Source organism: Falco peregrinus, chromosome 1 (assembly GCF_023634155.1).
Source record: "Falco peregrinus isolate bFalPer1 chromosome 1, bFalPer1.pri, whole genome shotgun sequence".
In the NCBI taxonomy this organism is placed as follows: Eukaryota; Metazoa; Chordata; class Aves; order Falconiformes; family Falconidae; genus Falco; species Falco peregrinus.
Window position 1 is genome coordinate 19,776,225 of NC_073721.1, and position 23,546 is coordinate 19,799,770.

Consider the following 23,546-nt stretch of genomic DNA (forward strand, 5'->3'; position numbering starts at 1 on the left):
AAATACAACAGCTGAATTAAAAGCAGAAATAAGTCCACAGCAGAAAAGCAGAGCTGAAACACAGTCAAATTATGTCCCCAGCTGCAGCGTTTGACCAGCCCTTGAACCTGGTTTACATCACCACTGTGCTTCGCGTCTCCAGCCAAAGGACTTCACACATCCAAGGAGATGACGAGGGCTTAGCTGACAGACTAACTCTGAGCACGCAGCCCCCTACACCAGCAAGACATGGGAAGAGCCCCCTTTCCACAAACAGGGATGGAGATGCCTCCCCCCATCATTAGTTTCCAAGGCTGAATATGTTTAGCATGGATGATAAAGCGTAATCATTTCAGAGAGCTGTTAGAAGCAAGGTTACAGACACTGCTATTGCTGATTAAAGAACTGAATGCACTTTGCTAAGGTAGAGCATCTTGCCCTTTGCAACCCAGCACACAAGGTCATGCAGCACAGGTCCCTTCAGACAGAGGCCAAATTAAACCAGCTATTTAACACAGAAGGGTGTCCAGATCACTCCCCCACCTGCTACAGGGCACACTGAGCACCCAAGGCTCCACAACTGCACCAGAGCGAGCCCACAGCTGTAATCTCCAGGCCTTACCACCAAAGAAGCCCAGCTGAATCAGCAAGGTCCATGTCAACTCGCCCATCCTCCTTGGAGCCCTGCATCACTTGGCTTTGCATCACCTAACAGGAAAGACCAGTGAAGAGAACAATGTCCTGAATAATAACAAGCAACAAATAAAGATGGGGAGAGGGAGAAAACCAGCAAAGCAATTTGCAAGCCCAGTTCTGTGGTCACATAATGGACAGAAGACCACTGCAGCACACACAGCAAGCTCTTGGGTTTTCATCTCCTGTGAGGCACTCCAGAAATTCTGTCTTGTCCTGTAGGACGAAGTTCAGGGTGTTTGCACCCATCATCAGTTCACAGATACAGAGAGGGAGGGCTGTGCTTTAGGCTACAGATAGTCCAGACACCAGCTCCTCACTCCTAATCAAGGGTGAGGACAGCAACAAAGCTGGAAGACTTCAGTCCCTCTGATATGAAGTTATATCATAGCCTCTACTCATCCAGACATCCAAGCAAAGCTTTGGCAAGCAAAGCCAAAGATTTGACACCGTGCCTGCAAAAGGTAATAAACACAACCAGTGCTGGAAGAGCCTACTTGTCTGTCAAGGCCTGGTTTCATAGCATCAGAGGAAAATTGCCTCTGACAGCCTAGAAAGCATGGCAGTGAAGTCACGGAGCAACACCAAGATGCTGTGACCTCCAAGTCCTGTTCAAGAGACCGGCAGACTCCTGTCCTTGCCCAGCAGGACAAGGGAGCAGCTGACCGCAGGCAGCAGCAGTCCCGGCTGGAGTCAGCCTCCTAGCCAATTCCACTGACACGTGGAAAGAAGACACACCATCAGCTATTCCCCAGTTATTTTTAGTACCTGATGACTTTTCTGGAAGCACGCCACAGTGGCGGGTCACAGAGATGAGTGCAGAAGGGACAAGCATGGCCCCTCTGCCAGGATCACACCAGCAGCAATAGGCGCCAGCCAAGATCTGAAGGGATCACTGATAAACACAGGAGGACACCAAGCACGAGCTCCAGCTGCTCTTCCTCCATCCTCCTTCTCTCTTTCCCCATTCAACTGTGGAGCAGCAGCCAATGCTAGCCCCAGGGCTTCCTGCTGCCCACTCTGTCCCTGCACAACCCCAGAGGGGTTGGCAGCACTTGCACAGAGAGACCAGATCATCTCAAGACCATGGACAAGAGTCAGTAATTATTACTGAAGAGACAGACAGGGCATTGCTCCTGAAATGGGATAAAGGCCACAGCAAAAAGCCTTGTAAGTCTGGTCCTAGGGCAAACTGGCAGCTGCATTGCAGCACCTCCAAGCAAATTGCACCCACCAGCCAGGATGACCACTTCCCACAGCCCTGACCGACACATAAGTTCTCTTGGCATCTCCTAGACTGCTCCTGGTCATCAGGAGAAGCTCAATACTTCAGTAGGGATTAGGCTGAAAATTAATGATGTTTTCCTTTATGCTACCAGACAGACGCACTGGAAAGGCATGAAGGCAGGCAGTTCAGCTGAGAGGTCCAGCAAGGAATTCAGCCTAGTTTTCTACCTCATCTAACATATTCCTCCCAAAACAGTCTATAGAACAGCACCCCAGAAGCAATGCATTAGGGCAATGGCAGTGGGAGGAGACGACAAGAATTGGACTGGGTGCACATGGGAGAGCAGCTGGAGTTGAGCACAGCGTTGCTTTTGGGTGTGAGTTACCAAACTATTATCAGTTTACTCTCTGCCTGCACTCAGGGGGCTGCAAGTAGAAAGACTCCCATGCACTGCACAGCAGGGCTCAGCTGGTACAATCTTAATGTTGAGGCACCCTAACTGAGCAGAGCCAAGGTAACACTAAATAAATAAAGAGAAGTCTTGAGAATTTCAATATTATTTTTTGCTACTTTAGGACCCAAATCAACAAAGGCAGGAATTGAGGAAAACCAGGATATGCAGTGCTATGAAGTCATTCTATGGACACACAAAATAAAGGGCTTAATTTGGGGGGGGGGGTTGCATAAGACATAGCCCAACTGCCTCATAATTGGCATATGAGGTTTGACTTGGTTAGGATCAGACTACGTACAATTCTGACAATGATACAGCTGCCTTGGGGCCATATTCTGTGGGTCCACACCAAAAAAAATGGGATGGTGAAGAGTTTGAAGAAGCAGGCAGAAGTTTTGAAAATTAAATTCTTACCAATTCACCCTCTTTAAGGTCTTGTCCCATCAAAGAGGAGTTTGACCAGTCACACCCCAGTGCCATCTCCACGGTATCACTCAACCCACTGCAGGGATTTGTCCCAGGTAGCACCCTGCAGCCTGGGAGCTCACAGCCCGAATCCCTCCCTGACGCTGCCAGGGAAGCTGGAACCCAAACTGAGCCTTCTGCAGGGCTGGGTCCTCTCAGCTGGGTAAGGCAGCTCATGTGGCCCCACAGTCCTTCCTCAGTGACCCAACCACCAGGTCTGGGCACTCAGTTGCCCCTCAGTATGGAAGGAAGCACAGCAAAGGCTTCCCACTCTGCTGAGAAAGTCCATGGTTTTATCCTTGCATAAATGATTTATTCAACTTTACCTGTGGCCCAATTATGTGTCAAAGCATTAAAGGAATAAAAAACCTTGATGTGTGCAAACTGTTGCTTTACTAAATTAGTTGGTTGGTGGCACTGTTTAGGATTATTTTTTTAATGCATTCTGATCAGATAACTTTTCTGTTTTGCTTTATGAAAAGAGAATTGGTAAGAATGAATATAAAACCTGTAATAATGAGAGGGAAAGAGAACAGTTTTACAAAAGATGGGCATTAACAGGGTTAGAAATACATGCTTTCAAGATGCGAGACTGTAGGTTAGGAAATGAGGTGAAGCATCACAGTGAAGGAGTTTCATTTTGGCTGCCTTCACTTCCACATCCCCCCTCCCCAACTTCCACATGTGGTGCGATTGATAATGATAACTAAATGTATAATTGAAATGAAATGAAGGCAGTGTAAAGTTCAAACAGATGCACTTGCTAGTCCTTTGCAAGAGCTGTGCGCATGCAGAATAGAAGTATTAGCGCAAAGCTTTGCTCCCTCATCAAGAGGAATTGTCTGAATATCTGATGTAGCACGCGTGCAGCTAAGGCTAGTTAAGCGGTGATACTCCGAGAATATGAATGAAGGCAGGCATTTTTAAAGGCCTTAGAGGAATTAGGTGCCCAAAACACACATAGGCAGAAATTTAATTCTCCTGAAAATCCAGTATTTCAACTACCTTGCTGAACAGATCTCTTTAGATAATCCAGAAAGCTTATATAATACCCTTACAAAGTTGTGGGGGTTTTTTTTTGGGGGGGGCGAGGGGCGGGAGACGGGCGACAGGACATAACGCTTGGGGTTTAACATTATGATTTGGTTGCAGAAGGCATTTGGTCTTATGCTTCTCCTCACAAGGCCTCCAGCCTTTTGGGAAGCTTCAGAGTGTATTTTCTAGTTATTACAGTAATAAATGAAGAAAGGCTCCAGTCTAGTGTAATGGGTACAACCTGCAAGCAAAGAAATCCCTTTTCTTCCTCACACCCACTTGCATCCATCCACTGCCTGTATTTTTAGCAAAAAGGCAACTTGAATGCATAAGCTTCATTGCTGCACCTAAACCAAACAGAAACATCCAATCTTGTGAGCCAAAAGCATCACTGGTGCCATCCTGGAAGCATCCCTGTAGACAAGGTGAGCTCAGCAACCTTACTCTCTGCACCCCTTTCACAACAGTTTGAGGGAAACACAAGCAAAGACACACAAAAAGCCAATTAGGGTATTATGAAGCATCTCTCATTTGCCAGTCCTAGAAAGAGCTGTGCAAATAACGGGGTGTCCCCCAGAGCTCAGGTTGCAAACTACTGCCATTAAGCCTCCCAAGGCTGCTCAGCATCTGTGGCTCCCAGGTTGTGCAAAAGGGAGTACACTGGATTTCCAAAAAGCCCTTCTCCATCAGTGGGATGAGTTATTTTCAGGGCCATATTGCACAAGGGCTGGAAATAGGCTCCGATCACCATTTTATGCCTATTTAAACCAGGCAGGAAATGGCAGAGTCTCACCAGGGAGTCTCCTACCTGCGTGGGGTTTGGCAGAGCCACCTTGGTTGGAGGACACCACCTGTCCCCTGCCTGGCCTCCTCTATGCAAGAAGGACAAATGGACAAAGAGGGACTGGGCACAGAGATAAAAAATTAAAAAGCACCAAGAATACTGCAGGCTCCTGACCACAAGGGAAAGTTATTACAGTTAGAAGAAAGCCACCTGCATCAGAAGGGAATGAAGCCAGCAACCAAGATATGTTATCAGGGGACAGGGAGGAGGGCTGGGACGTGATGAGAATAGCCATAAATATGAGGCTGAGGCTGAAATCATAGAAAAATAAGGAAAGGAGAAGGAGGGCTGAGCTACATGGCATCCCTGGTTCAACGGGTCCGGCCTTCCTGCAATCTCCTGCTAAAAGCAGGAAGGGTTTTATCCCCTCTGTTCCCACGGGGAGGCTGGTCCAGAGTCTGATTGCTCTCCAATTGTCAGAAATGATCTTCCAGTTTCCAGGCTAAATTTATTCTGGGCCTGTTTACATACATTTGTTCTTGTGCCAACGCTGTCCTCAGGCATAAATAGTTCTCCTTTGCTGATGCTCTCCCCTCCTCGTCTTCCACCAACGTATTTATAGGCAGCTATCTTCCTCAGCTTTCGTTTTGCTAATTTAATTAAGTCAGGCTTTCCTCGCCTTCCCTCTGAAAACACTAGTTTCATTTTTTTTTATCATGTTAGCAGCCCTTTCACAGCCCCAGTTCTTCGGTCCAGCTCCGGTGTCCCTTCGAGGAAAACAAGAGCCATACAATTGCCAGCAGTGATCTCTCCTAGAAAACAGATGCTTGTGAGCCGTGTGTCTAATTGCAAACTAACAGAGACAGGCTCATCTTTTATCCTGTCAGCTATTTTGATTCAGTTAAAGATCATAAATAGTGTGCTGGAACACAAGCGAGTCCCGTAGTGCTTTGTAATGTATTCAGTTTACATTTTGGCTGAGTTGTCTCACCATAATCCTGAACCGTTCTTCTTTTTCCAATTACGCTACACCACTTTGTGAAACCATATGATGTCCGTCAGATTAAATATTATCCTATTCGGTGTTAGACAGCAGCTCATATTGCAAAAGGAGAAAGCTACGTCCAGCAGAGTGGAGAACAATAAGAGGTCTCATCCCTGCTTTTCTTGTGAAAAGACAGAACTTGACAGCAGACTATATGGGATGTAAATATTGCTGTTTCACTTAGCATTTGGGGAAGAAGTCAAATCCATGGACTTCTTAACAACTAAAGATTATGCAAGAGTGGCAAAATATGGCAACTACAAACACAAGATATATTTAGGTGATCAAGGCTAGGGAACTTGGATTCAAGAATTTTAAGACAGTCAGCCAAGGAGGCATTTGGACTGTTTAATGCTCACTTTAGTAAGAGCTAGAATATCAGAAAAGCTTTCAAAAGATGGAAAAAGCTAACATCACATCAATATACATACATAGCGTATGGTGAGCAAATCCACAGAGCTTTAATGAAACTAGATTTTATGCTATTTTGTTTAAATATTTGATTAACAATGTTAACAAAGTTAGATCTCTCATGCCACTAGTCTTTCTCATTTTCTAACTAGGTGCTGGTACTTAGCACAGTCTTCCTTCAATGTGAGTGAAAAAGGGACAGATCAATAAATGCAGCTAACTGCCTCAGGACTCGCCCAGGGCACAGCTCAAACCCAACTGCAATGCAGTCGCCATCCTAATCATTTCTGGGAGGTGATTAGTTCCTGGATATGACATCTTAAGAAAAGCAGAGGCACAAAAACTCGCTGTCTTTGCAGCTGGTATTAGGCTGACATTTAAAGAAACTCTGTCGAAGAGCAGCTCTGCTTTTCAACCTATCCAAAAATGTTTGTTAGCCAACCAAAACCAGTTTTCTGCCTCGTGTAAGCATGCTTTTCTCCCCTTCTCACCAATGACCTAGAGCAGCTCCTGGGCTCAACAGCAGCTTTGTTGCACTCCATGCAGAATAACAAACTTCTCCCCCTCCTTCTCAGTCTCCTTTTGACAGCAACCAGTGCAAGCCATCCTTCACGTCACCAAAAGCAGAGGCGAAGGTGTACATCACTCTGTTTCGGTGGCCATTAACCCTGGGGAGGTGCCAGCGCTCTGTAAGGCAGTGCAGAGGGACACAATATTGCCCCCATGCACCACTGCACCGCTGCTGAGTAAGGCATTATTTTAATACTGTATCCCCTAATGGCTCATTGCAGGACTGGGTACCGTTTCGTGGGATGATTTTTGATCACCCAGCAAGCAAGACAGGCTCCCTCCAGCCAAAATGGAGGAGAAAAGGTGCAGCCAGAGACCAATTTGCTGTAGCACAACTGCCAGAAATAGCAGAGAAAAATGGAAATATCCTCAAAGAATCCCTAGCCTTACAATAAATAAGGAAAGCTGTTGTCAAGATGTAAAATAGGCAGTAGATAACTGTTCCTCTGGCCCTATTGCACCCCACTACAATTTGCTCTCCTACAAATAACACCTGCCCATTTCCTTTGCGGAAATCACATTTGGTGCTGGCTCAAAGCCACGAAAGCCAAGACCATTTCCAGCAGCATTAGAAACACAACCAACACATCAACCAATTGTCAGAATGACAAAACTAGTGGGAAAAAATAAGGGAAAATATGTTCTTTTCAAGCACCTCCACAGGGAATTTGCAGAAATTGGGTGTTAAAAACAAAGCAAATGGCCAGCATCCTCCAACACAACTCACTTCATCTGTGATTTTACACTTCTGCATTACTGGGGCCTTCCTAAGCCAACAATTTCTACTAAAAGAGAGAAGGGCCTGCTACAGAGGACTCAAGGTGGTCTTGTAATGGGTTTCTTTCAGCTAGAAACAAGCAGATCTAGCATAAACATCTCCTAGCTAAAGGAAAATTATTAATACCAAGACAGCAACTGCAAAACATCCAGCATTGTTGAAATATTAGCTTTTAATTCTAGCATCGCAATTCCCTACAACCTGCACCTTTCTCCTGCAGGATGCTCATGAGGAACCTAAGCTCAGGCTGTCCACTGTGCCACAGAAGTGGCCAGGCTTCCCCCGGCCCCTCCAGAGCTGCTGAGGAGGGGGCAGCCCTGGTGGAGATGGATGGCCAGCCCCAAGTCAGCGTGATTGATTTCCCTCATTAGCCCGAGCGGTTAAGTGGGACGGAATGGTGGCCACACAGATGACGGCAGCCCAGGGATGGGGTGCGGGGAAAGCAGTTTGTCTCGCTCAAGTTTGACATGAGCAATATGTTCCCAAGCATGACGGTGAGCAGGAGGAAGTGCAGAGGAGCAGAAAGCCCTTGCTGCTTCTAGCATGGAGTTTAATGCATTTATGGCAAGGCTTATGTGTTGCATCACTGCTGGGGAGCCAGGTAGGATGAGCCCTTCCTTACAGAATAAATTGTTTTTTATCCTTCCTTCTACAGTGAGCTTTCCCCTTTCCATATATGAAGCACAGGTGGAATTAAGGCTCAAACAGCTGATGCTGTCCAGGTGTAGCAGAGCAAAAGGACCTCTTGTGATGAAGCAAGACCTGCCTCCGAGTTGACCCCAACCAGCCTGAGTTAATATTTATACAGGCAGGCCCAAAGGAAAAAGTTCCCACAAAAGTTTCATTTTAATTTACACAGCTCAGTTTAGCTCTTGAGACTGATCCTTACTTTTCATTTCCATATTGCTAACACTCCAAAATAAAGCATTCCCTGAGAACTCAATGCCCATAATGTTGAAAACAAATCTGAGGGTGAGGCTGCAAAGGGAAAAGTAAGATATCACTGAAAACTTCTCCACTTCCCATGGAACATTCTTCTGCAATCTCAGCTTTAAAAGGTAGGATAAAACTGGTTTGGCTTGGGGTTTAGTGGTTTAAGGGGAGTTTTTTGGAAATTAAACAAAGGCACCAGCCATTATGCTATGACACCTGCAGCATGATGCATGTGTGAAGCAATCGCTAAACATGGCTGCCACGAGCCATAACAGAAATGAAATATGGGAAATAGTAAATCAGTGTGGACAGGAGGAGGAGAGAGCACCAGAGGGGTACCAGCCTGACTGCCTTCAAGGCAGGTCGCGGGCCGCAGCGGGGAGCCCCTCGCTCAACGGACATTAATGGATTCAGAGAGAGAAGACTGGCTTGGTTTGTCATTGCTCCCTCCAAACCAGCTTCACCCCTCACTCCAAAGGCAAATAAATAGGAGCTGGGCTAAATACATCACTTCAACCCTGCTAAGCTCCTGCCAAGCCCTTGCCCTCCACTGACATCCCTGGATCTAGGAGGTTTCTCAGGAAAAACTCCATGTTGGCTATTTTTCACCCTAGCATACAGCCACACTGGGCTCAGCCCCTTGCTCCAAGGTGGGGAAGCATGCATCTCCCTGTGCGTATAATTGTGCATGTATATAGGTCAGCACCAGCTCGTGGGTCCGGTGGAGACATATATGCATTTTTTCTTGCATCCTTAGGCAAGCTGGAAAATGTCACTTACTCGCTAGGCAATCACTAAACACGTTGCTGCCCTAAGTGACCACCTGCTCTGTGTATGCAGCTCTGCGGCTGTGGGAGAGGGCTGCAAGCACGTGTCTGTAAGAGTGAGAACAGGTTTCTCATTTTATACATTGCTTGATTATTTTTGCTGGTTTTTCTTCTTTAAAGGCACACAGAGTGATTTAGAACCCAGAACTGGGGCAAACGCCCCTACTCACGTACTCAGCCCTACTCTCATCTGTGCCTCTGCAGTATCCCTTACCTCCCTTTTTATTTTAACCCTCAAGGAAACCCCTGTCTGCTACCTGGCTTCCTAACAGCAGCACCACAAAGCTTTTATTTGAAGTGAGGCTGATGCCCGAGCAAAACCCACTGAGCAGAGAAATGCCTGCAGAGAGCTGAGAAGCTGTTGCACATCCTGAAGGCAAAGTCCTGACCAAGCAGGTAGTAGGGGTTCCCTATGTAGCCCATATCTGCATGCAGAAGGAGTTGCATACGTGTCAGAGGAACTGCTTTTTCTTAGTCCTGGCTCCTCCATCCTTGGGGAGGAACATGAGCATCTGGCATAGAAGTTAAGTTCACAGGTGTCTGCTGCTGAATCCCATGCTAATTAAAATAAGTGGGCTGGGGGAGCAGGCTCGCAGCACCATTTGAACCAAGCACCCTACAGCAAACACAGCACCACGTTGCAGCCGGAGGACACGGCGAGTCCTTCGTGACCGGTGCGCAGAGGCAAGGGGAGAAAGATGAAAGGGATGAGTCTGAATGGAGGAAAGGAGCAGGGAGACTACATAAACCTGAAGCTCTCCGGGAAGGCAGAGGGCAGCCAAAGATACTTCAAAAGCATCTTCTATCTCCTAGCAACAGGTGCCAGCAAAAAGCCAAGGGAGATGGCCAGAAGATAGTCTTGGTTGAGGAAATAGGGGCTTTGCCAAGTCTCACCCCAAGAGACTCCCATCCCTCCCCTCCTTGGGCTCCTTACAGACACCAACACCACTGCCCTCACCCCAGCCATGCTGCTTTTTGCCCCGCATGGCCCAGGTAAGAGGTTTGGGTGTTTTCAGCCCTGCTCAGAGCACCTCTTTTGCTCTTTTCCCTGTAGGATCTACCCCACTTAACTCAGGGCAATAAGGCCACAATTTGGGCCATAGGCATACACGGGTGACCAAGCAGCTTGGTAGCTAAAAGGGGGACCCCAATATTATGCACAGGATGGTGCTTAGCTGGGAGTGAGCTCTCTGCCCCTCAGGGTCTTCCACTGCTCAGTATTTTGGGCTCCATCTGCTTCCCTGCAAGCATACTCATCTGCAAGTAGCAAAGAGGGCAATATTTACAGAGCCCAAAGGATCTGGCACCAAGACGTTTTAACCCATCAGTAAATGGCTGAAGAACACCATGCTCAGTCCTTTTAAAGACATTAAGGGGGAAAAAAAAAACCCTCCTGCATCTACAGGAAAAAAACTGCCCTCCCCTATTGCTGTATCAATTACAGAAGATGCATTAAAAGGTTTTAGTAATGATTTCTTGTCAATAATCTGGATCATCAAGTCTCAGTGTCCTTATTCAAACTCTCCTGGGAGCAAGATGTCCCAGCAATAAGGGACACACCACAGATCCAACAGCAAAGGCAGAGGAAAGATAATAGAAAAGAGATACTGGGCAGAGAAAAAAAAGATCAGAGACAGCAATCTGTACCAACACAGACAGATCACGAGTTTAAAGGAAGGTGATTCTTCACTCTATGCCTATACAAATGATTTCCTTGCCTCTGTGGCTCCCCCCTCCCCTCTCCTCTGATGATTTGAAGGCTTTGGGAGCTGCAGTAAGTGTGACTGGTTTTCTGTGAGAGTCAGCCAAAGATTTAAGCAGGCAGGAGGAAAGCACTCTCTTTTTCCATCAGTGTTCAATAGAAAGATGGGGGGCGGCGGTGGAGAAAAAGAGAGAGAGGGAGAAGAAAAGTCAGGAAAGAGTCCAAGGTGGGAATCGTTAAAAGAAAACACAACCAAGAACATAAAAAAACAGAGAGATGGAGTGGAAAAATACACTCAGGCAATCTTTCCGGCTCTGAGCCACCCTCCGACACTTTTCAGGTATGTAAGGTCTTAACGCAGAGATTAATCTGCAAACTGCTGAGCCAGAGGTGGGGAGACTGGCCTGGGAGGATCCTTCTCCACACCAGGCAAGATCTTCTGATAATCCCCAGTAGAAAGCTAAGGAGGAAAGCTGGCCAACACATTTGCTTAGTCCTTGGGTGATAAAGAGGGGGGAGCGAAGGGCTGCTGCCGGTTATGATAAGGCTGCTCTATGAACGCTGATTATCAGCCTGGCCCTGGCTTGCTAATCCAGATCTCTGGGTCCATAACCCTTTGCCTGACCCCATAAAGCCCTCATATGGGGCCAGGGTTGTATAAGGCAGGCACTTGTGATATGGGTGTTTTCTGACACATGTAGGCGTGCTTGCTAGTCTGGTTTCCTAAGGAAACAGGGTACACACAGTCACAACATCCATCTGTCTGTCCCTCAGCTAACCATTTCCAAACCTGTCAGTCTATTATAATTAAATCCAAAAAGAACGAAATAGATCCCCTCCAAAAAAATCACTGGGTACTACAAATGTCATCTTCCCTGGTGAAAGCACATAGGGGAGGCATATTTCTGACTCAGGGGAATAGCCAGCAACTGGGAATTTCTCCCTTGTTAAACTCCAGAGAAACCACATGGGAACCCTATGATGAGCCCAATCACAAGTGAAAGGCAGGCTTTTTAGTCTTCCAGATCATGGGATGGCTTTTTTTCATTACATATGGAAAATTCAATAGGGTGGAATAGAAGAAGCTATTCTTGATGCAATCAAAACTCACCCTCAGACACATGACATTGCAGAAACACATTTTTTCTGTCCTTCCTGTGCTCCAATGACATTCCCAGCTCACAGGAACAGGAATATTGTGGGATGAGGGCTTGGCTGATTATTTTTTCTTCTTTCCAAGACCTTAATCTTTCTTTGCCTCCAAACATTGCCTGGAGCCCATCCAAAGCTCTCCAGGAGCACAGCATCTTGAGTGTGCATGCCTTGCAGCTTTTCCATTCTTCTTGATGTTATAAAACTGTCTTGTAAAAGCAAAATTAAAGGCTTGAGTGCTGGCCACAAAGCCCTTACCATGGACATGTTTTCTGTTGTATGCAACTCCAGACAGAGGGAGGGGGGTGGAAGAGGGGAGAGAGCTTTATGCACTGAACTTCTTTATAAATCTACTGAAGGTATTTCAGCACTTCCCAACATTCCTCTATAAAACCCACTCAGCTACATTTACAAATTATAAAATTAGTTTTATGTGCAGGGTCCAGCTAATGGCGCAGCTAAATCTAGGAAGCAGGAAGATGAGATGCTTCTCCCTTCTTCACGGTGGAATTTATTTTGCAGCATCCCTGCACAGGGAGCAGCATCCATCCTGGGGTGGAAGATCTTCCCCCCCAAGCCAAAGCTTTCAAAGGTCAAAAGAGATCTGACCAGTAACTGGAGAGTTTTGGAGAAGCCACGTCTATGGGTAGCAAATAGAACTGGATGGCTCAGAGGAACCTTTGTGGTCCACAAAGATGGAATGGTTCTGGTAAATCAGGGAATGCAAACCCAGAGAATTTAAATCCCATGTAAGACAATTTACACATATGGGACAGAGGGAGCGGGGTGCAATACTGAGAATTTTCAGGGAGGAAAAGGACAGTTTTCATTACTCTCCTTATTTTTGCAAAACAGGTGTATGCCTCACTCTGTGCTTTCAGCAGACTGTGGTGGTGGTGGTAACCAGCTAACTGCATCCGAACAGTACAGAGGTGCTTTTTGTTATGCACCTAGGACATAAGATACCTGGCAGCTGTATTACATGTACTTGGTACCCTGCCATGCTGTTCAGAGAAACACTGGCCAGCACCAACCTAGCCTGCAGTTGTCTCCCATTTCTTGGCTACAGCATAAGGCACTACCCAATACAGTTCTCTGCAAGAGTGCTAGAGGATCCACTACAGAGACAAGACCTCCATAAATATTCATTCAGCACAGCAAAACTGCCAGGAAGGGGAGTAATATACATCAGCCCCTCCCACACAGGGCCAGCATCTCTCCTGCCCAGCTCTGTGCTTCATTCCTGCTCACATCCCTGCCCCAGTCCCTCTCCAGACTCCCAGGCATTACACTGGGTGCAGAAAGACTGTTGATGTCACTTACCCAGTCCATGGGGATGCTGTCTGCTTCCCCATGGCAGCCCAGCAGTCCAGGCCTGTGAGGAGGGATCTTATGGCAGAGCAAGGTCACCTCCTGATGTGTTTGGCCACTTGCTAATCCTCACAGTGCTGGGGATCAATGTTGCAGGGGAGGAGGGACAAAACCACAGCAGTTCCCCCAGTTAATGCTGGAAGAAGAAACAAAAGCTAATCAGCTGCAAGCACAGGGGAAATGAAGGGAACAAGCTTCTTCAAGGCAAGTTCTCAGCTTTAGTCCTTTGCTCCCTTTCAAAAAAAAAATAATTTCCCTCTGTAGCGTATTAATCACCACAAGTCAGCCTCAGGAAGAGTTATCCATGGAGCTAGGCAGGGACTGCAAGGACACTGTGTTATAGCAGGATTATTTACTTTTATAACCTTTACAGAAACAAGAGATAACTACATTAGAAAAACTTGCTTGCACACAACAGCAGTGACCGTCTGATTCATTCCTGCACCCTCCCTTTTGTGCACATGTGCTGAAAGAGCTGATGCTCTGGTTGCCACCGTGAAAGACTCACAAACTAGTAGTGCCACCATGCAGGGGCAGCTTGGGAGGCAGCCAGATTTGTAGGGTGGCTTTTTAGCGGGTTTGCCTTTCAGAGGACCAGGGGGTACCTGTCTCCCACCCCACTGGGAGTGGTATTCAAGGGCTCACCCAGGGTTGCCCTGTGCCCCAGGGATGTGCGTGACATTCCACAGCAGCACAAGACAAAGTGGCTTGGTGCAGCCAGACCCTCAGAGCCTCCCCATTGCTCCCATTGGGTTTTCCTCTCCAGCAGGCATCAGCCACCAGCAGAAAGACTCCTGAGGAGCTCTTGGCCACAAGCTTTCCAATGGCTCAGGTCACTGCATGCCAAGAGCAAGCCTGCAACGAACTAAGGGCCCTCCCCTAACAACCACCCCTATCTGACCCGCAGCTCCAAGTATGATGCATCCCTTGAGCAAATGAATGAATAAGCTTTCTTGAGCACTGCCCTCTTCCTCTTCTCCCTGCCCCTGAATGCAGATGCACAGATGAACTTAGCTCTGTGTGTGGTATTTATCCCCCTGGGCACTGGGACCATGCCCAGAGGCCAAGTGCCCAGGAGCAACTATTGCACCTCTCTGCGTTTTGGGCAAGGTGTTGTAAATTTCTAGCAAATTCATCAGCAATAATCATGCCAGCAGTGGCTTCGCCCCTGCAGCCTGCCAGGTGCCGTTTGGAACCTCTTAAAAAAAAATCAAAAGGCACGTGAGGAAAACAAAACAGTTATGTCCTGTCTCTGCTGTGATGAGCCAAACCTCAAAGCAAAAGCGCTCTTACACCCATGATCTCCATTTGCCCCTAAATCTGTGTCTTGCACCCTCCAGAGCAGTCTCCTATTTCTGTAGAGCTCTGTGGGCAACATCCTGATCGACAGACATATAAAGGATTATTTGTTTACAAGATAAGAGCCACAAAATGCAAATCAAACCCCCCAAATAGTGCAAGATCAAACAGGGTCCATATCTACCCTTTCAAAGACATCCAGACTGCAAAGCTTGCTATAAGCAATGGTTTTGTTTGGAACATTAAATATGATACTAAAAGCATCTTCTGTGGAAAAACAACATGTATATGAGCTTGTTTATGTTATAACTTTAATCTCTCCAATAACAGGTCTTTAAAGCTTATTTTAAGCTGAAAAAAACAATACTGAATAATGAATCCAGGTATATTGGGTTTGCATGGCCAGGTTTTGGTAGCGGGCGGGGGGAGGGGTGGGGGGGAGCTACAGGGGTGGCATCTGTGATAAGCTGTTAGAAGCTTCCCCTGTGCCCAATGGAGCCAATGCCAGCCGGCTCCAAGGCAGACCTGCTGCTGGCCAAGGCTGAACCCGTCAGTGACGGTGGGAGCACCTCTGGGATAAGAAGGGAGGTGGGAGGGATATGGCAAATTCAGCTGGAAAGAGGAGTAGCAATATGTGAGAGCAACAACCCTGCAGACACCCAGGTCAGAGAGGGAGGGCAGGAGATGCTCCAGGTGCCGGAGCAGAGATTCCTCTGCAGCCCATGATGAAGCCCACGGTGAGGCAGTCTATGCTCCTCAGCCTGTGGAGCAGATCTCCACCTGCAGCCCATGTAGGACCCCACAGCGGAGCAGGTGGATGCCCAGAGGAGGCTGTGACCCCACAGGCAGCCCGCGCTGGAGCAGCTCCCGGCAGGGCCTGTGGCCCCGTGGGAAGAGGAGCCCGGGCTGGGGCAGGTTTGCTGGCTGGGCTGGGGACCCCGCGGGGGGGACACGCTGGAGTCGGCCGTTCCTGAAGGACTGCACCTCGTGGGAGGGACCCACGCTGGAGCAGTGTGTGAAGAACTGCAGCCCGTGGGAAGGGCTCACATTGGAGCAGTTTGTGGAGAACTGTCTCCCATGGGAGGGCCCCAGGCTAGAGCAGGGGCAGAGTGTGAGGAGGAAGGAGCAGCAGAGACACATGTGAGGGACTGACCACAGCCCCCATTCCCTGTCCCCCTGCACTGCTGGAAGGGAGGAGGGAGAGAAAATCAGAAGTGAAGTTAAGCCCAGGAAGAAGGGAGGGGTAGGGAGAAAGCGTTTTTAAGGTTTAGTTTTATTTCTCGTTATTCTGCTCTGACCTGGTTGGTAATAAATTATACTAATTTTCCCCAAGTCGAATTTGGTTTGCCTGTGACGGATATTGCTGAGTGATCTCCCTGTCCTTATTTCAACCCACAAGACTTTCATTGTATTTTCTCTCCCCTGCCCAGCTGAGGAGGGGAGTGATGGGGCAGCTTTGGTGGGCACCTGGCATCTAGCCGGGGTCAGCCCACCACACAAGGCCTTAAGAAGCTGATGAGTAGCAGAGAACCATTGCAGAGAGTATACTCCTGATTTAATTAAAGTCTTAAACGTACTCTAAGAAACAAAATGCATCCACCCGCCAATATGATGAAAAGACTGCAACTTCCCTCAAACTCACCTGGCCACCTCATTAACCTTCTGGTTGGGAAAGTGAGGAAAAACACATTCCTCTCTCACTTAGTTCTTCAAACCAGCATTTTCCATGGAAGCATGAGCCATTTTGCTGCCCCTGGGACACACTGACAGGAGCCATACCTGCGCAGTGAGCAGGGAGGAGGCTTCAAAGCCTTCTCACAGCAGGGGTGAGGCAAAGCGCATGTCCCTCGTACCTGTCCTGCAGCTCAGGCCACATGTCACCTCCCCTCCAGCTGGCCTTCCTCCAGCAGCCTCTGTGGCATCCAGTTTCCTGGTGTCCCTTGCCACGCAAAAAGGGATCCAAGATAGCTCCCAAGATAGCTCCAGGCTCTGCCATGCTGGCAGGAGTTATTTTCAGGCACTCCTGTACTCGGACAGCCTGGGGACTGCTCAGATGTCACTCCCATTTCTCCTGGCTTGCACTGATGGCTTACTCTCCCATTTTCAGAGCAGCAAAAATTCAAGTCACACTTCATGAGCACATCCTGCACCTCAACGGATGGTCACTGCATGGAGCATCTGTGCAAGCATCTGAGAGCCAGATGGGATGGACACTTGAGACGGGAGGACTTCCCCAGCTGGACCTCACCCACAGGCCTGCCGGTACACCAGCAGACCACAGGTTTAAGTGATCTCCATGAAGGAGTCTTTGAGCATTGCTGGTTCAGGGGGAGAGATGGCCTGACTCCCCTGAAAGGAGAGAAGCTAAAGGGATTTAAGTACGTAGTCATCATTAGGCATGCAAGTAATGTTTTCCCAAATCAGAGCCTGGGTCACCGAATGAAAAAAGCAAATATTTGCTAGAATGAAAATGTCAAATGTGTGGCAGCTTTCCTTTCGCCTTGTTTTTTTTTGTTCACAGGAGCTTCAACCAGTTAATAACCATGTAATACATGGATATTTTTTTCTTTCTTGGTCAGGGAGGTGGGGTCATTCTGAGGCAGTTCAAAAAAAGTTTTGCTTACTTCTTCCTAAACAAAATTTAAAGCAAGAAGAAAATGGGGGAAAAAGATTCAATGGGGAATATGGCCAAACATTTATTATTTTTTTTAAGTTAGCATTAACTTCATTTTGGCTCCAAACATTGCTTCAAAAAGTAGAAGTCAAAACATCTCATTTCAGAAACACACAAAGAAGTGGTTTGGTCTTTTTTAAATTGCTACTTCCTGTTATAACTTTTTGTTGAGTTCAAAACAAATCATTTCAGCTGACCTGAAACCCTATTTTTCAACAAATACATATACGTACACTTTAAAAAAAACAATAAAACAGACTAGTTCTTTAGCCTGTATTTGTGCAAAACCACTAATTTTTAGGTTTTGGCCTTCTGCTAAAGATAATCACACTGAACAAATGATTCTTCTCACAGGTATATCAAAAAGGTTGATGGAAAGAACAAGAAAATAAGATGGTGTATCAGAAAAGGAAAAATATAAAGTGTGTATAGATACAAACAACTAGAAATGTTTATAGAAACAGAGCACCAGCATCAACACTTGAATGCTTGCGTTACCCAACCCTTTTTTGCATTTAGGTTTCACATCTCATGGCAAATGCCTCAAATTAAGGAGCCTAATTTTGTCTGGAAGAGCTTGGAGTGACCTCAAGAACAAGTGCTCTTTGCTTGGAGACGGTGTTTGTTTCGTTCTCGCCAAGAGGAGCATTAGTCCCCTGGGTAACCCAGCTCGAAGGCCTAGGGGACGGCTGCTTCATTTCCTCATTAAATAATTCTGACTCATGAACACATCAGAAAACTTGCATTGTGGCCTTTGACAGTTTACCTCTATAAAGGCGAAGTTTGTCGAAGAAATCATTTTCTGCAAATCATTCACACGGCATTAGTCATGTTTGTCCCTTTCTCCCAGCCTCACAGAGACGGCTCCAGTAATTTGTATTATTTTCATTGCCTTCCCCTGTACCCTCATCTATCTTGACCGAGTGAACTTGCAACTTTATCTCATCTCCCTGCAGCAGCAGATCAAGACAGAACTGCTTGTCCTGGCCAAGAGGAATGGGTTTAAATACAATTTTCGTCTTTTTCTCTTGCAGACAACCTAAATGCCACTAATACCCCAGTCCGGGCTGACTCTTGGCCTTCAGAGGGGTCTGACCAACAAGGAATAATAACCATAAGGACACGACTGGAAGGTCAAACCTTACTGATTTTATTTACCTCCATTGCTTTTATGTGTATAACTCTGACTGGCCTCTCCTTTCCTTCTGATTTTTTCTTAAACTGGCCAAACCACCTATGGGCATCTCTCATGCCCACACATCTCTAAGCCACATGCAAAGCAGAGCACTGAAAAAAAGATGAATATGATAAAGATGCTTTTGAAGGTAATCTTAAAGTTGCTCAGCCTTGCACACTTCTGGGCCCATGAGCACATACCTTCTTGGGTTACATCCTGGGGTGAGAAACCAGTTTTTGAGGAACTTTTCCATGCAAGAGAGAAATGTCCTGAACACCTGATATTTCCTCCCCCACCTCCAAATCCTGGCATATTTCTAGAAGATCTTTACATTTATATCTGGCTGCTTAGCAGAGAAATGCTCTTTCTCAGCCATCTCCACTGTATAATTTCTTCTGACATAAATATGAATTAAGGTTATGGCCCAGTATGATCTTCCCAGGAAAAAGTGTAGATTACGTCGATATGACCCATTAAAGCAATCTTAAATACCCACTGATGGTTCATTATTGCAAGTTTCTTTCCTTCCTGATGTAGAATTTATTCAATATATTGGAGAAAAAAAAAAAAAAGTCTCCGGGAAGGCACTGCCTATGCATTAATAAAAAGGGACAGCGCAAGGGATGGGCTTGACAAGTTGGAAGAGAAGTCTCCATTTACCCAACCCCGCTGGATGAATCAAAATACCCCTCCTGAAGGGCAAATAGGCCAAAGGGAGAACTTTAATTAGAAAACTTCAGGAGCAAGGACATCCTTATCCCATGCAGCAACAGATCATGCTGTGTGAAATATGAGAAGACATGGAAAAAATATTGTGCCTGCCTGAAAATGCTCAGGAACCCAAGAAATCTGAGGGCTAATTCATCTCCTGTTGTGTGTTGAAAATATAGCAGCCTGCATAGCACTGTATCTGGGAGCGGTGGGTAATCCTATGGGATCGCCCACAGTGGCTATATCAGGTGATACAGGTCAGAGGATACCTGGTTGCAGAAAGGACCAGTGCTCCTGCACCCCAGCGGCGAAGGGACTTCCCAGATACAAGCAGCCAGTGGCTTATACACGGCTCATATGTGACATCAGATGTCACCACCTCATTAGCTAGTAGGTTTTGTGGCTGCTTTTTTTAGTATCTTTACCCCACTGCAAGGCAAGAAACAGCACATTGAGTCACAAGTTGGATTTAGGTGCAGAAAAGGGGGTGAAGGGCTCCCCAAAGTATTGCCGCTCAGCTCCTTCCCCATCCCCTGTGCAGAGAGCAGTGACAGAAGACAACTGCAAGGCTCTTCCAGCTCAGGGGAGATGGGATTTCATGAGCCCTAAAAAAACCTTCTCTCTTCCTTTACTTTTTGCTTCTGCAACCTGAATCTGAGCTTAAATATTTTGCTGTGAGTCAAGTCTAGAGGGATGTTTTTTTTTCTTTGCACCTATACGATTCAATTAAAAAAAATAAGAAAACCTGTGTGGAGAAAAGAGAAGCTTGTGCTATGGAAAGAAAAACTGCTCAAACCCAAAGGTGAGAGAACACATACATACACTTACCGGCTTCTCTCCCTTGCAAACAGCACAGTGCCGAAGACACACACCCCAGAGTTGATTGCCAGCAGTCAGCCCTGAGCTGGACCTGCTCACCATCCTACAAACAGTCCGGCTGACAGCTCATTTCAGCTAACCTCCAGTTCGTGCCGCCGTGCACGCAGGAGCCCTTGGTGCCCAGCACAGCCATGGAAACCAGTGCAGGGAAGAAAGGAGGGAGCTGCAAGCTTGCCACTGGGTCCTGTCACAGCGCAAAGTCCTGAGGCATCGCAGGGGTTCAGCAAACCCTAAAGGGCCAAGAAGAGTTGGGCACTGAGCTCAGGGAATTGAAAGTGCCCTGCACCCTCCCACACCCCCTCCATCTCCTCTGCCTTCAACTGGGAAGGGCAAGACAGCAAACAGCGCTGCCAGCTCAGCACAGGATCATGCTCTGTTCACAGTCTGGCACATCGCCTCGCCCATTGCAGCAGGTTTATGGTCCCCTACACTCCCAGGATGCATAGACCTCCCAAGAGATAAACCCCTTTTCCAAGCATCCCTGCCTCCATAGGGTTAGGAGTGAGAGACGCTGCCAGAGCCTTTTCCAGGTTGCTATGGAGCCTGTGCTAACCAAACCCTCCCCTAACAGGATGGCCCTTGCACACCAAAAACCTGTCCCAAAGAGCCAAGAGGCTCCTGTGGGTAGCTCTCACACTACAAATAGCAGAGGGTCCCTGGGGAACAGCACCCTGAATCACTTAGAGAAGGCCAGGCAGTCTGCGCACTGCAGTTGCAAGGTGAGATGTGGTGCATCTTCCATTCTGTTAATTCATAGCACTGACAAACCATAAAATATTAACACCAGAAAATACAGAGTTCTCTTTAAAGAGATTGATTTGCAAAGGTTGGGAGTGGGTCTTTTGCTATGAAGAACAGGTCAGGCAGGAATTCTTCAGCATCAGGCAGAGGGTTTTGTGCCAGGGAGCAAGGATTGCCTTCTCTCTCCTCACCCTACGGGTTCCTGCTTGCAGGGCCTTTGCATGGTGCCTGCTCCGAGGCTTCACAGGCTCCCAGAACATCTTGAGTTGGAGAGGCCTCAGGATGTCATCTCCTCCCACCAGCCCAAAGCAGCTGCTCCTCTGCAGGCCAATTTGCCAACACCTCCCTTAAAATGACACCCCATGCTGTCACACTCCTCCCCAGCATCACCCACCAGGAAATGGGGAACACTTGCCCAGGCAAAAGAGCCAGGACCAAACTGAAGCCTACCTTTTTTCCCCAAAAATTTCCAGTTGCATCAGCTTCTTTATTTGATCCAACTTCCTTTCAATTTTCTGTATTCTTCATGCATCTCATTAATGATTCAGTTCATTAACATTTTTGGAGCAGAATTCTCTTCCCATCTACAAAGTGGCTGTGCCAATTCTTAGCCCTAATTTTAAACAACATATTTTGTTTAAGCTTTCTGCAGAGAAAACAGCTTGAGACCAAAGACTTTTCTGTCTCTTCACAAGACAATTATTCAGAACGTTATCAGCAAATCTTAACGCACCTTCATCTGCGAGGATTCCTCCCAACACTGCTACACAGTCCACCCACCTATAGATGTGCACAGCACTAGAATCAATACATGTTAATTAAGCTGTAACCCACTCCAATTAAAATTATAGGATCTGAAGGACAGACATTTATTTTTGTCAGTAAATTAATTTAAGCATTCATTAATTTTAACTTTAATTTTTAAATTATATATCACTTTAATGATAAATAATTCCTCTCATTACAGAGAAAACATATGGAAGAGAAAGATAAAATAGGAGAGACTTGGACCCAGCGAGGAATATGTTCTCCGGCACTTCCTTCTCTTTCGGCACATCAGCAACCCCATTCATGTCAGCAAACTGGGCTCCTTTGAAAATTTGGCTGGCGAGTGCAGTGCTGAAATAAGAACAGAGATTCTTTGAGTATCTCACCTCCTTCTCTGCTGGGAACATGAAAGCTCGGCTGTGAAATCTCAGTGTTTTAGAATAGCAGAAACTTTGTGCATGCTACCAAAATAAACACTTTTCTACGGAAATAAAAATATTACCATGTTAACGTTTTTTGGGGTTTTTTAATTTATACAGAAAAGGGCAGGTTGTTTTACAAGCTTAACCCTTTCTGCACATATCCCAGGCAGAGAGCAGTGATTTTTAAAGTGAGGTTTGTGCAGTGTCCTGCACTCAGAGTTAAACCTTCCCTGGCTTGGGTATGGCAGTGAATTAAATATGGAGCAGACCAGCAATATTTGGGGCCTTCTTTTCCCAGCACATGCTGCATGGCAAACAATCTGGGCTGGTCCAAAAAGGGGTTTAACCCTCAATATCTTCTTCCAAAGGGACTGCCCAAAAGCTTACCTATCAGTGTCCGTCACATATGTGCCGTGAATTTTCTCTGCTTCACCTCAGTGCAAAACTAAGCAAACATCACAAAGTCTTTTTATGAAGCAGAACGCAAGAGTGACTGGCATCCTAAAACGCTCCCTCTGAGATCACAAGCTCTTCACCCCGCCAAGCACATCCACACAGCACTTCCCGGAGCTGGGATGCTGTATAAATAGCAGCACTGCATACTGAGACTCCTCCACAGACGTACCGTACCCTGCCTGGGACCTGTCAAATGCCAAAAATCAAAATAGATTAACTGAATAAATTATTCAATGGAGAGTGCCTTTACCCCTCAAGCACTGTGCTGGACCGGTAAGAATTGATCAGCTTCACAGCCAATGGTGACAAACAAATAGCAAAACGGAATTGTTCAATGAATAGACTATCTGACAAAAAAAAGAGCTAGAAAAGCATCAGCTCTCAACCTCCGGGGAGCTTCAGGCCTGCAGTGCAATTAAGAGTCTCTTCTTACCATATTTCTTCCCCTGAAACAGCTACTTTGCCCTCTTCCCAGCCTGGCTTTGCAGCTATCATCACAAAACATTGCTGCTGCATTTTGGGGAGACAGGGAAAGAGTCCCTCTCTGAGCCCTGTTGCAGAAGGCTCAGTGCAAGCATGATGCACAGGCACTGTTCATACAGACACCTCTCTGCAGCCTTTTATCTAAGACAGTAGCACCAAAACAGGGAAGAGTCAGTAGCACAGCCTGGCCAGAACTCCACAGAGAAGCCAGGACTCCTAAAAGCCAGACAAGTCATGACTACTCATACAGACATCAAGCAGAGCAGAGCATCCCAGCCTTCTCAGAGGCAAAATTCACTACTTCTTCCAGCTCCTCTGCCTCTTGACATCTCCCATCTTGCACCGTGTCACCCTCACACAGTGCCAAAATTAACTGTACTCCCTCCTCAAGATCCACACCTTTCCTCCCCGTGAAGAACCACCCTTAGCAGGGTGGCTTTGCTGAAACCAAAGGGATTTCTCCTGCAAGAAGAAGCCCTGTTGCCTGCATTTCCACATACGAGTATAAA

General features: G+C 46.8%; 1 long non-coding RNA gene across 1 annotated transcript in view; it reads right to left on the reverse strand.

Annotated features, from left to right (window-relative positions):
- Nucleotides 1-603: 603 nt before the first annotated feature.
- Nucleotides 604-23,546, reverse strand: part of LOC114011505 (uncharacterized) — a 54,271-nt gene continuing 31,328 nt past the window's right edge. Inside the window, exons 10-15 of the long non-coding RNA XR_008747283.1 lie at nt 21,642-22,027; nt 21,359-21,521; nt 20,117-20,397; nt 13,380-13,563; nt 12,016-12,265; nt 604-687 (exon numbers count right to left, since the gene is read on the reverse strand). This is a non-coding gene — a long non-coding RNA (uncharacterized LOC114011505). The remainder of the gene's footprint in view (nt 688-12,015; nt 12,266-13,379; nt 13,564-20,116; nt 20,398-21,358; nt 21,522-21,641; nt 22,028-23,546) is intronic.